The 13,082-nt window shown below is 36.4% G+C and overlaps 1 protein-coding gene across 2 annotated transcripts in view; it reads right to left on the reverse strand.

Annotated features, from left to right (window-relative positions):
- LOC108704460 (glutamate receptor ionotropic, delta-2-like) overlaps positions 1-13,082 on the reverse strand; it is a 599,719-nt gene that overhangs the window by 499,516 nt on the left and 87,121 nt on the right. The window lies entirely within an intron of this gene.

Below are 13,082 nucleotides of genomic sequence, written 5' to 3' on the forward strand. Positions count from 1 at the left end.
TATTCATTTCAATATAGAATGAAGTGGAGAAATGTAAATAAAAAGGCCAAACACAGATAAAACATTAGGTTGCTACCATTCTACTAAGATTTTAAATCAGAAATGTTTTATGCTTCTGTCATATTATATATAATAGGCAAAGCATTTGCTCTGCCTGTGTTTGAGCCCCATCAAACTTTCTAGGCTAGATTATCAATAACCATTTGCAATCTATGTGGAGGAGAAGACAGATGCAGAATATTTACGATTTCTACAATTAGGGTACAGTACAATTAGGGTTAGGATTCAACAAGGAATACATTCATATCTTTAGGGAGAATTTAGTGTATAGTCAAATCTAAAATGTATGGATACTTCCCTTGTTTTATTTTGTTAGAAGATATTTACTAATCAGAAATATGAATTTGAGCTTTGTGTAATAGTTATTTTACATTACTGTACAGCAATAACAAATGGAGGGTGGCAGGGGTGTCCAACCTGATGTCAACTATCTGAGCAACAACTTAAATAGATATTGACTAGTGGAGGACGGTAGTCATTTTAGTTTAACATCAGAAAATGGAGAAACCAGGCTGAAAATCCCTGGGTGGCAAGGACAAAATCTATGGGCAGATGAACTGAAAGATAAATTAAGAAACCATCTTAAATTTAACATAAGCACAGTTAGCCAATATGGGTATCACTTTTACAATACTTTTTGTATTTGTTTGTTTTATTATTTGTTAAATTTAATATTGTAAACAATATCACAATAACCTTAGCAATTTAATGTGAATATATTCAGTTCAAGGATCAAAATTCATAGCATAAAATTTATTATTAAAAAAAAATATTATGCAAAAGAAATAAATCTTGAATAAGTATGTATTAGTAGACAAAGAGGTAATTAAGTGCAGTACATTATATTAGTAGGTGTTCCTACTACAAAAAAATATTGAAGAAAAATAACACTGATTTCCAAACAGCATTACAACAACCAAAATGTAATCCTCTTGTAACCACCATTTTTTCAGTTCAGTATTCAAATTGCTATCATTATTGTAAACATAGCCTCCAATAACTTCCAAGGCTAAGCCAGAATACAGACATAGTAGATCAAGACTTTTAAAGACTATGAAAGATTAATAAGATAGAAACATGACAAGCAGGTAGGCTGCCAAGGTTTGGCCTGCATTTGTCTTAAAAAAGAAGGCAACTCTTTCCTACAGGGAATAACTGTTAATGCAATGAATAGCATGAATTAAAAAAAATGCTACAAAAAATGGCAAAGTTGTTTTTCTAAGTTAAACAAATTTACTATACTTATGTGTGAGGTTAAAATGTGTTTCCCTTTATTATAAATATTAAGGATAACATGGTTTATCTGTTAAAATTGGGACACATGTTTGTTTGTGAAATGCAACATAACTTGAATGTTTGCTTATTTATTAGAATATTTCAATGCAAAAAAACTTGATTGAATAAAACCACTGAGGTAAGGGAACTGAACTTAATAACTGAACAGAGAACAAGAAGCATGGTCGAGGACAGGCCAAAACCAAACAGGAGAGGCAGTAAAGATTCCGTAAGCGAGAGAACAGTTGGGGTAAAGGCTGGGTCAAGACACACCAATATCCCAGTACAAATCAGCAATCCAAGAGAGTAGTCAATAACAAGCAATGATCAGGACAGGCAGCAGACTAGATGAAGACAGGGATGGCAGAGTCAGCAACCAGGAACTATGAAAAGACCTTTACATTAGGCAAAGTACAAATGACACCTGCTCCATTAAATATTTGAATTTTGCACCAGCACTGTGACATTTGGCGCAAAAGTGATGGGTGTCCCCGCAATCGAGGCACACAAACTGAACCCCCCCTATCAGACACAATATTCAGTGGGGCCTCATGAAACTTAAATACATTGGATAAGAAAAGTTCAACAAGTGATTTGGCAGAGAGGAGGGTGGGAAGGGGAATAAAATGTCAATAAAAACAGTCCACTACCACCCGGATGTCCATGTTCCCTCTAGAGGGAGGTAATTCCACAATAAAATACATTGATATGTGGGTCCACAGCTATTTGGGAATTGGAAGCAATTGTAACAGCCCCTGAAGTAATGACCTAGAAGATTTAGAACAATGACAAACCGGGCATGAATCAATATAACTGCTAATATCCTGCCTCAAAGTTGGCCACCAGAGCGTGCAAGACAGAAAGAAACAGGTTTTAGTGTGGCCCAGATGTCTGGCTACCTTAGAGTTGTGAGTTTCCAACAGAACAGCCTCATGAAGGCCTTCTGGAACAAACAGTTTGCCTAGAGGCATATTGGAAGGAGCATCACCCTGGGCTCTAGACAAGGAGGAAGTCAGATCTTGGCTCAGGGCTGCCACAATTAATTCCTTACCCACAATAGAATCAGGTTCAGATTCTTCTCTGGGACTGGAGACAAAATGTCTAGACAGGGCATCCACTTTATTGTTCTTTTCCCTGGGCCTTTATGTTATAACAAATTAAAGCGGGTAAAAAACAAAGCTCATCTGGCTTTTTTAAAACTTCAAAAGCCTTTACCGCCTTTCCTGGCCACAAACTGGGGTCAGCACCCTTTCTAGTAACGGCAGTGATGGGAGCCACTAGGGTACAGAAATGTTTTATAAATTGCCTGTGATAATTAGTGATGCATAGAAACCTCTGAATGGCACGTAATGACAGGGGTTGTGCCCGATCTAGAATGGCCTGGACCTTAGCTGGCTCCATCTCTAAACTCTTCTGTGACAAAATCTACCCTAAAAAATTTACAGAGGGGACCTCAAAGACACATTTATTGAGCTTAGTGTAGAGGTGATTTTGCCTCAACCTATGCAACATTTCCTGGACATGGGTACAGTGATCAGACAGACTAGAAGAAAATATCCGAATATCATCTAGATATACCACCACATACCAACCCAGAAGGTCCTGAAAGATATAGTTAACATTAACAAGCTCCTGGAAGACTACAGGGGCATTGTATAAGTTGAAAGACATTACTAAATATTCGTAGTGCCTGTCCCAGGTGTTAAATGCCGTCTTCCACGCTGGCTCCCGCAGGAGAGGAGGATCGCCTTATGAAGCCTCTCTCCAAGTTCTCCTTAATATACTCCTCCACCGCCTGGGTTTCAGGTAGAGAAAGGGGATACGTGTGTGTTTGAAACTGAATAACTAAACCCAGATATTCCACTTATCCCTTTTAACACAGAAAATGGTGTCACAGCATCCCATCTAATTAAAGTGTTCACCATTGTATGCATTAAATGAGTTAAGATGACTTTGGATACCACAGTTTTTTCAGTTAATCCTGAGTCATGATGCATTTAACACACAAATACAAGTGGAGGAAGGGTCTTGGCCACTCTCTTTGAGAAAACATTGGCAGTAAACCACTGAAAACCCCTCTAACAAAGTTGCAGCAAAAATATGAGGGTATTTTAAACAAGAGGACTTACAACATTTACCCCATTGTAGTATTTTACTAGTGAGTCAATCTAACCGGGAGCTGTGCTTTCCACAAACAGGGGAGACCTAAGGTAACAGGTGTTTGAGGACATTCAATAACAAAAGGAAATCTGTTCAAAATGATTACCCAAGGAGAGAGTGATAATTTCAGATTTGGATAACACCAACCCACACTCCAAGGTACTCCCATCGATAGCTACTAACCGGAGATGTGGTACCAACCCATTAGCCCACCTATGACCCCTCTCCTCAGAAGACAGCAAGGTTAGTTCCTCTTGGTATCTCTCCCTATGACTTCTATCAATCTGGATGGCCAGATGCATAAGGAAGTCTAAGGAAGATGGGATGGGAAAATTTACAAGACTATCCTTGATAGCCGAGGCCAGACCTAACCTGAACTGACTTCTTAGAGCCGTGTCATTCTAACCTGTCTCTACTGCCCACCGGTGGAACTACGAACACTACTCTTTGACCCGCTGCTTGCTGAATGTTACGTATATGACATCAGCAGAAACACACAGTCAGGATCATCATATGGCCATTGCCTTGAAAAAGGCTTCAAGAAAGAGATGGGCTGGATCACCAGGGGATAAACTGAAAGCCAAAATCTGTCACAACTAAATTCATCCATGACTCCTCTGTACGGAAGGAGTAGGGTAAGAAACTGAAGTGGCACTTGCAAGCCTCCTGGAAAGCAAAAAAAAAGACTTCAGGAAACAGGAGCTTGGGCTCCAATATAAGGTGGTGCAGTAGATGCCTGATGAGGCTGGGGATGACAATAAAGCCACAGGCTGCTGCTTGATAGTGTCCAACCTTTATGACAGTCTTTGCAGGCACTGGACTATCTGGCCCTGCTTGGACTCTTGTTCTCCGAGGCACTGAGGTAAACTGGCCAGAACTGCATCAATGGTGGCAGAGGAACTGGTTGCACCTTCAGAGTCTATGTCGGACCCAATGTACTGTTACGGATGGAGTCCCAAACAAAGAACTAATTTCTAGTTCTTGGTCACGGCTAACTCTGCCACCTTTTGCTTCGGGAGGAGCCCTCTGCTACTTGGGTGCCACCAGGTCTTAGCATGAGAGGACCAGGGAGAGAGTTCTGGGCAGGCAAACCAAATGTAGTGCCTGAACAGAGAACAAGAAGAATGGTTGGGGACAGGCCGGGTCAAAACCAAACAGTAGAGGTAGTACAGATTCAGTAGATGATAGAATAGTCGGGGCACAGGCCAGGTCAAAACACACCTGAAAAGACCTCTACGTTGGGCAAAGTCCAAATGGTGCCTGCGCCTTAAATATTTGAATTTTGCACCAGCACATGGATGTCAAGTGCTAACGCACCGAATAAAGCCACCTTGCAAACCCGGAAGTATCGGTGCACATCACAAAGGGGCAGAAGCAAGTAGCATCCCCACTGCCTAGTAAAATCCTCACAGGCGCTTTATACCACTTTTCACTTGTTACAATCACAACAATGCAAGTGTTCCAATAGTTAATTACTATTTCTATTGCTGAGCAACAGACACAAAAAAAAATGAAAAGTGCAAGTATGTCATACTTCTTAAAAATAGAAACTTTATTGATGACTTTTGAGTGTATGTAAGGGAATGATTGCTATTGATTTATATCAAATAAACAACACTCCTAAAAGTTTGGTGCAGTTATCACCATGGAGAATTTTCAAGTAGGTCAACCTTACAAAAGTGCATTCACATTTAACTGACAAAAGAAGGCACTAATTACAAATAATTTAGCTCCAAAATTATTGTAACTTTGACTTTATTTATATATTTTTTAATTTTATATTTTAGGTTAAAGAAATATGTCAGATTGCAACCTGAAAAATCTCTGTGCAAATTAATCTATGTGATTGCAACAGTGGTTCACTTATAAACTAAGCCAGATTGCTTCTGAGCCAACTAATGAACTGCCTTAATGTACTCCCTGGCCCTGACATTTCAAGAACACAATGGCACAAACAGCACCCTACCAGACCAATAAATAGTGGCTGTCTATGGCATCTTTCTGCCATTTGCCAGAATCCATAGACTTCCAGACTGGGGCTCTGTGCAGGTGCATTCAAACAGTTTCTCTGATGTTAGAGTAATTTAAATGTTTATTTCAGCATATAGCACCTTCTGGGCATTTATTTATATTGTAAATGTGTATATATAGAAACCTTTGGGAATCAAAATACCAAATCGAAAATTGCAGAATGAATATTATGAATGAATGAGCAACAGATGTGCAAAAGCACACAATTTAAGGTGCAGTTAATTTATGAGAGATGATAATATGATTTTCTTTGAATGCAGAAATAATGATTAAAACATGTTGTTAGACATGCAGCAAGGTGTACCTGGAACACTATTACTTGAACTTGTAGAATCATTTTATCTGCACAATTATATACTGTGACAGATTTAGGTAATATTTCATATTTTTAGGGGGTGTAGTATTTTAACTGAAGCCACATACAATGAAAGTTTAATGCATTTGGGATAGTACATCTAGGAAGACAACATTTTTATATAAATTATAAATTAGATGCAGTACTTGAGTAAAAAAAATGCACCAAGGTTAAAAATACATTGTATGGGGTTATATCGTTGCACAAATATATTTTTGCCATTAAATTGCATGTTAAAGACAAAGACAAAACTGGCTGATAAAAGTAAATTGTTCCCTAAATGCTTGACACCTTTTTGAAATGACAGCCATGAACTTATCATAAACCCATATTGCCAACTCCCTCACTTCACGTGTCAAAATTTTCACTCAGCTGTAGGATCGCACTGGGAAATAATTTTCATTAAAATTAATTAGCTTTGTGATTCTGGTATTTCACTAGTTTAAACATTCAGGTTAGCTTGACATGATGGATTGCTTAGCTTTGTTTCAGGTGGGACTAATAGTATATGAACAATAAATAATAGAGCCAAATAAGGAAAACAAAAATAAACTTGAAAAAACATTTTCCCTATTTAAAAAAAAAAAAAAAACGAAGAAAAAGCTTTTACTGTTTTGGCATTTTAATTTTAAAGTATAGGCCAAAATACGGTGTCACATATATTATACTGTATACGGTTCTCTTTTTTTATCAAAATCTGTCAACTTCTATTAGTAGACTGTTTAGATTGAGTTTGTTTATTGGCATGAGTGCTGAACAATACAAAAATCACTGCAATATTTATACCTTGCCACAAAATGGAATTCAGTCCTCTATGTTCTTCTTTTTTCCTACTAATACTGTTTTTGTTAAGCCCTTTAGTGAATAAAGCACTAGAAGAACAAAATAATTTCATTTAGAAATATAACATCTGTTTGATTACAAAAGCCACCAAAATGATTTAAATCTTGCAGCGGTATTTTGCTAAAGAGCACAGCAAGCTGAAAACTTAATTAAAGGAACAGTAATACCAAAAAATATAAGTGTTTTAAAGTAATGAAAATATCATGTAGTGTTGCACTGCACTGGTAAAACTGACCTGTTTGCTTCAGAAACACTACTATAGTTCATATAAGCAAGCTGCTGTGGAGCAATGGCGGAAATTGAAAAATGGCTATATGGCACAGGTTAACTAATGGATAACAGATAACACCAGACAGAGCTTATTTGCTATCTGTTGTGTAACTTGAGCTTTTTCTCCTTTGAATGGCTGCCCCCATTGCTACACAGCAGCTTATTTATATAAACAATAGTAGTGTTTCTTAAGCAAACACAGCAGTTTTACCAGTGCATGGCAACACTGCATTATATTTTCATTACTTTAAAACACTTTTATTTTTTGACGTTACTGTTCCTTTAAATTGCCAATTTAACAAAGATAACTCTGCAGCAGTCCCTACCTATTTCAAAAAGTTTGTGTGAAGTACCTAAACTCCAAATTCTTTATCGCCAATAATTTCTTACATCAAATACTGAGGTTTCTCTGACTTGTGCCAAAGCAGCGGTATAACTAGGTGGTCCCTCACAAAAAGTATTTGACAACTCCCCCTCGCCATGCACACCTGTCTGAACCTGCCCACTGCAATGTGTGCAAAAAATTGCCTTGGTTAAAGTCATAGTAACATAGTTTGAAGCATAGGTTGAAAAATGACACATGTACATTAAGTTCAAACACACTCACATACATATATATATATATATATATATATATATATATATATATATATATATATATATACATACAGTATATATATATATATATATACATACAGTATATATATATATATATATATATACATACAGTATATATATATATATATATATATATATATATATATATATATATATATATATATATATAAAACCAACCTAACTGCTAGTTGATCCAAAGACAAAAAAACCCATCTGAAGCCTATCTCTCTTCCTGACTAATGGTGGCCATACACGGGCAGATAAAGCTGCCGATATCGGTCGTTTGGACAGCTTATCTGCCTGTGTATGGGGGCTTCCAACTGGTCTTCCCGATTGATATCTGGCCACGATATCTACCGGGAAGGTTTGATTTTTAACCGACCGACTCGTCGGAGCCCCTTGGCATATCGTAATTCGATCGTTCAGCCATACAGCCAAACGTTCGAATTACCCCCGATATAGCCATGCCGTTAATGGCATATCGGGGAAAGATCCACTTATTTGGCGATGTCGGCAAACGAGCGAATCTTTGAGTCTATGGCCAGCTTAAGATGGCAATTGGACGAGTCCATGGACCAACTTGTACTATGAGCTATCTTCCATAACCCTATATTACCTCACTTGCTAAAAAGCCATCTGACCCCTTCTTAAAGCTATCTAATGTATTAGTCAGCATGAGTGATTCAGGGAGAGAATTCCACAACTTCCCAGCTCTTACTGTAAAAAAACCCTTTCTGCATATTTAGACAGAACCTTCTTTTATCTAATTGGAATGGGTGTCCTGGTGTCTGCTGAAAGGACCTACTAGTAAATAAAAATTGTGATGATAGATATACAGTAATAACAATAATACTTCAAAAAAAACAAAACTGCAGTTTTTAAATGTTGAGGTAGTAGTGATTTGGTTATAGGCTATAGTAAACACTTGAAAAATGGCGCTTGTTGAATTTGTAGATATGCTATTTTTGCCTAGAGAAAATTTTTTTCTGCATTATCCATGAAAGAATAACATGAAGAGGCTTATTTATTAAAGGTTGAATTTTAGTGTTTTTTGAGGTTTTTGAAATCACAACTTAACTAGCAAACTAAAACCACAATTGTCATTAAATTTATTAAAAGTTTTGATTCTAAAAAGTACAAAACAAATAGTGCTGAAAATTAAGGAAAGAAAATACAATTACCTTTAAAAATTTGAGTTTTATGGACAATTTGTACCAAAAAAATCTGAAAACCCCTAACATGATTGGATTAAAAATGGTCCAATAAAATCAGCGCTTTTCCCACTGACTTCTATAGCACCTCTCTGCAACAACTTTTACTTGGCTTTTAGTTTACTTTTGCCTTACAGGTTTTCTTGCTTTTTACACTTAATACATCTCATATTTTTAGAGCTTTGGAGAAATATCAGAAAATGACATTTTTTCAAGATTTGTGGGAAAAAAACGAATTTGATTGTTAGTAAAAGGGCCTCTTATTATTTAATAAGTATGAGGAAATAACAAATACTCTTAACCATCCAAGAGTTTCTGGGGAATGTGTCTGTCTAAGGTTTTTAAATCAATTTTTTTGTGAGAGGCCTGTTCTACACAGTAGTTATAATGTAGTATCTAACATCTTTTGCATTGTCACTTTAGGCGTGGAATTATCCCAAACCATAAGGCTTACTGTGTAAGCTTATTGAAAAGTAAGATCACTTTAGAGTTGGGCTCTATCAGGTCTGTAGTCTTAAATTAGTATCCATTCATCTACTTAAAAAGCGAGCGTATGCTCCGGGTTGTGAATCTCGATTTTTGATATAAGTGATTCTACAGATGCTAAAGTCAGGTTACGTCCAACTTTACAAAATATTAAATGTACAGTATGTTCAGGGGCGATCCTGGCCCCTCCGCTGCCTGAGGCAGCAGTAGTTGCTGCTGCCCCCCCTCCCCCAGAAATTCGCTCTTAAAGTACCAGGAGCAGCATTTTTGCTGCCCCTGGTACCTAGTGGGGCGATGCCACCTGAGGCGACAGCCTCAACTCACCTCATTGGCGAAGCACCCCTGAGTATGTTAGGTGAATTAAAGTAGTGCAGACAAACCAGGTATATAGTACGTTTAAGAGAAAATAAGGCAATTTAGATTTCTCAGAGTAGGCATTTTCAATTAAGCCCCATTAGGCAGTTGGGTTCTCCACTTTATTTATTAGCCATTGATACATGTTTTAATTCTAATTCCAATTCCAAATTGTCTCACAATCCTGTTGTACTGTAATACATTCTGTCTGTAAAGGCTTCCTTATCTGCAAAGAATTGACAGGCTGAGCATTACATCCTGCATTACATCCTGTTATTTGGCCATCATCATGTTTCGTATCAATATCTTACTCTTTTAATCTTTACTTTTAGGTTCTGATAAAGCAGACTTTAAAGGGGATCTGTCACTTTAAAGGGGATCTGTCACCCTATAAAATAATTCCAAATTATTTTTAAACATTTTAGTTGAGCAAAATAAACTTTACTTACACTATATTCATTATTTAAAATTTGTTTCCTTCAGTCTTAAAATTGCACAATCACAGGAAGCAGGCAGGCGTCATTTTGTGGACACTGTTATTAAGAAAAGTTGTGTATCACTCCAAAATCTTGTGTATGCACCAGAATCGGGGACCTAATGCCCATTTTCAGTGCCCTACACAATTATAGAGCATGAGGAGGGAAGGTGGAATGTGAGGAGTATAGTGACATCTAGGAATTGCTGAATGGAAAGTAAAAGTAATTGACTGGTAATATTTGACTGATAGCTCAGTTAAACACCTTTATAACAGGTATGGATGTTTTAATGAAAAATGGTTTCCATGTTTAATTTGCAAATTACTTTCATTATATAGCTTTTTATATATATACTTTAATGGGCACACACTGCATGTACAGCACATTGATAACCCTTAATTGAATGGAAAAATAATCATATTTATAGCACAAAAAATTGTGGATTATGCTAATTAATCTAAACCACAAAAAATGTATATGTACAGTGTTAAACAAGAACACCGCAAAAAAATAGTAATATTTCGTTTTTGTTTTTTTGAGTTTGCATGAAAAATTCAAGGGTTTCATGGAACAGTTTTTAAATATTATTCACATTAGTTACACTTTTATTTATTAGTGCTTTTTATATTAGTTTTTAAATTTTATTTGAATTGTTGGCATTTGTGGTTTTATAGAAAAAACATTTTATGGTTTGCAAAACCTTTGAAACCACAATTCAGATTGTCAAAATGAAACACAATTATTAGCACTTCATACAATAGCATAATGTACTTAAGGTTAGCTTTAATGAGATAATGTTTACTTTTTTTTTTGTAACTTATTTTTTTTATTGATTTTCAGAAGAAAAACAAAATAAAAATAAAATACAGACATAACCAAACGGGCTAGTTACCCACATTGACGTAAGATTGCACAATACTAGCCATAGCTTTTTACACATAAGCAAGTCTGTCAAAAGGACAATCATACAAAGTTAAGCAACGAGAATCAGAAAAAGAAAAAGAAATGAGCCCCAAAAAGTGATACTGAGCTCACATGAGCAAGGTGAGATAAGTGGCCCACCTCTGCAACCTTTATGTTTTAGGCCGAATCACTCTCCACTCTGTTGGTTGTGATATAGAAAACCCAGTTACCCCAAATTTTATCGTGTAATGGTAGTGTATTGCTTATTCGAGCAGTCATTTCCTCAAATCTCCTATTGCTTTCAAGCCTGTATGTAACCTCTGTAAGAGATGGGATTTCCGAGGACTTCCATTTGGAAGTGATTGCCAAACGCGCTGCCGTCGCTACCTGGTTAACCCATTTTTGGGCAGCGTTCTGGAGTCCAGTAATAGGGAGGGCTAACAGCAGATGTGGCATCTCAATAGTCAAGGAAGTTTTAAAAACCGCTACTATTAAATCAACAATTGCCTTCCAAAAGCAAGTCAATTTCAGGCAATCCCATAGAATGTGAGATAATGTACCCCTATGCTGGCAACCTCTCCAGCATAAAGGGCTGCTTTGCGGGAAAATTTTGGAAAGCCTATCCGGGGTGAGGTACCACTTCATCATGGATTTATACACACTTTCTTTCTGTAGGGTACATACAGTCATTTTACGTGCATTCTCCCACATTTTACCCCATTGGAATTGGGTAAGTTCCTTCCCCCATGCGTTTTCCCAATATTGCATATAGGCATGTTTAGGAAATGGCTCATCCGGTAAGGCATTTAATAGGTTATATAATTGCGATATAAGGCCTTTATACGGAAAGCTGCTTCCTAGAATTCTCTCAAATGGAGATAACAGTATCTGGGATTGCTGTCCAAACAAAGTTGTGATATAATCCATAACCTGAAGATATTCCAACCGTTTTCCAGTACTCCACTTACATTTTCGTGCAATTTCGTCGTATGTATACAGCCGTTTTCGCAATGGGTTTATAAAATCATGGATCCTATGAAAAGCATTTGCTGTCCAGTCGAGGTGGTATGCTTTCCCCTGGCCCGGCTGGAAGTCTGGATTACCGGAGAGCAATATCAAGGCTGATGGGTATTTACTAATTTGATATTTTCTCTGGCACAGCTTCCATATTGAGAGGGTAAATTTCATAGGCTTTGGGGCTGAATGTTTACTTTTTAACATGATTGCATAATTAAAACAATTGGTAAAATAAAACAATATGGTACATATATATTTTGGATGCATTTGGGACAAATGCAAACTGTTGCCATGGCATATATAAGAAAAAAGTTGTTTGGGATCTGCAAAAACTGTTTTGAATAAAACTTTAACTGCAACTGAGCTTTAAAAAATATATATTTTTTATGTGAAAAGTGGCAAAAATATTAAGTGGAAAAAATACAAATTTTGCAGATGAATAACCCTAGCATAAAATCACAATTGTTACAGCTTTCCGAACTTTAATTATAGAGTCATTTTTGAGATTTCAGCAGTTTCTTAGTCTGCATATTATAAATGATACACCTTGTAGAAGAAACATGACTTCATTGTTGCAGAATTCAAACAACTTCACTGCAGTATTATTTATCACTGTCAGAAGAAAATGTAAAGCTACCAACCTAGTCAGCTCATCCGTCAGAGATTTGTTTACCACACAATATCAAGACATTTGATTTATTTTATTTGTAAACTACCTGTTACTTATTGATGACATTGATGATGTTGTGTTGTTTTTTTTGTTTATTGGATTTTGAAACTAGGATTGTATTGGATTTTGTACAGTATAGCCTAAATATTTTACAAACTGCCACAATTTATAGATACATTTTAATGATCATTATACTCGTTGGTGTTTTACTTGAAAACGCTGCTTTTCTAACTAACTAGGCTTGATCAGTGAGGCATACTCATTAATCTAACATTTTTTTAATGTAACTAGATTAACTATGTTTCTGATGTTATGGTGTTATAATTGCTATTTGTGCCTACGAGGCTTAAAAA

This window comes from Xenopus laevis, chromosome 1S, assembly GCF_017654675.1.
Source record: "Xenopus laevis strain J_2021 chromosome 1S, Xenopus_laevis_v10.1, whole genome shotgun sequence".
In the NCBI taxonomy this organism is placed as follows: domain Eukaryota; kingdom Metazoa; phylum Chordata; class Amphibia; order Anura; family Pipidae; genus Xenopus; species Xenopus laevis.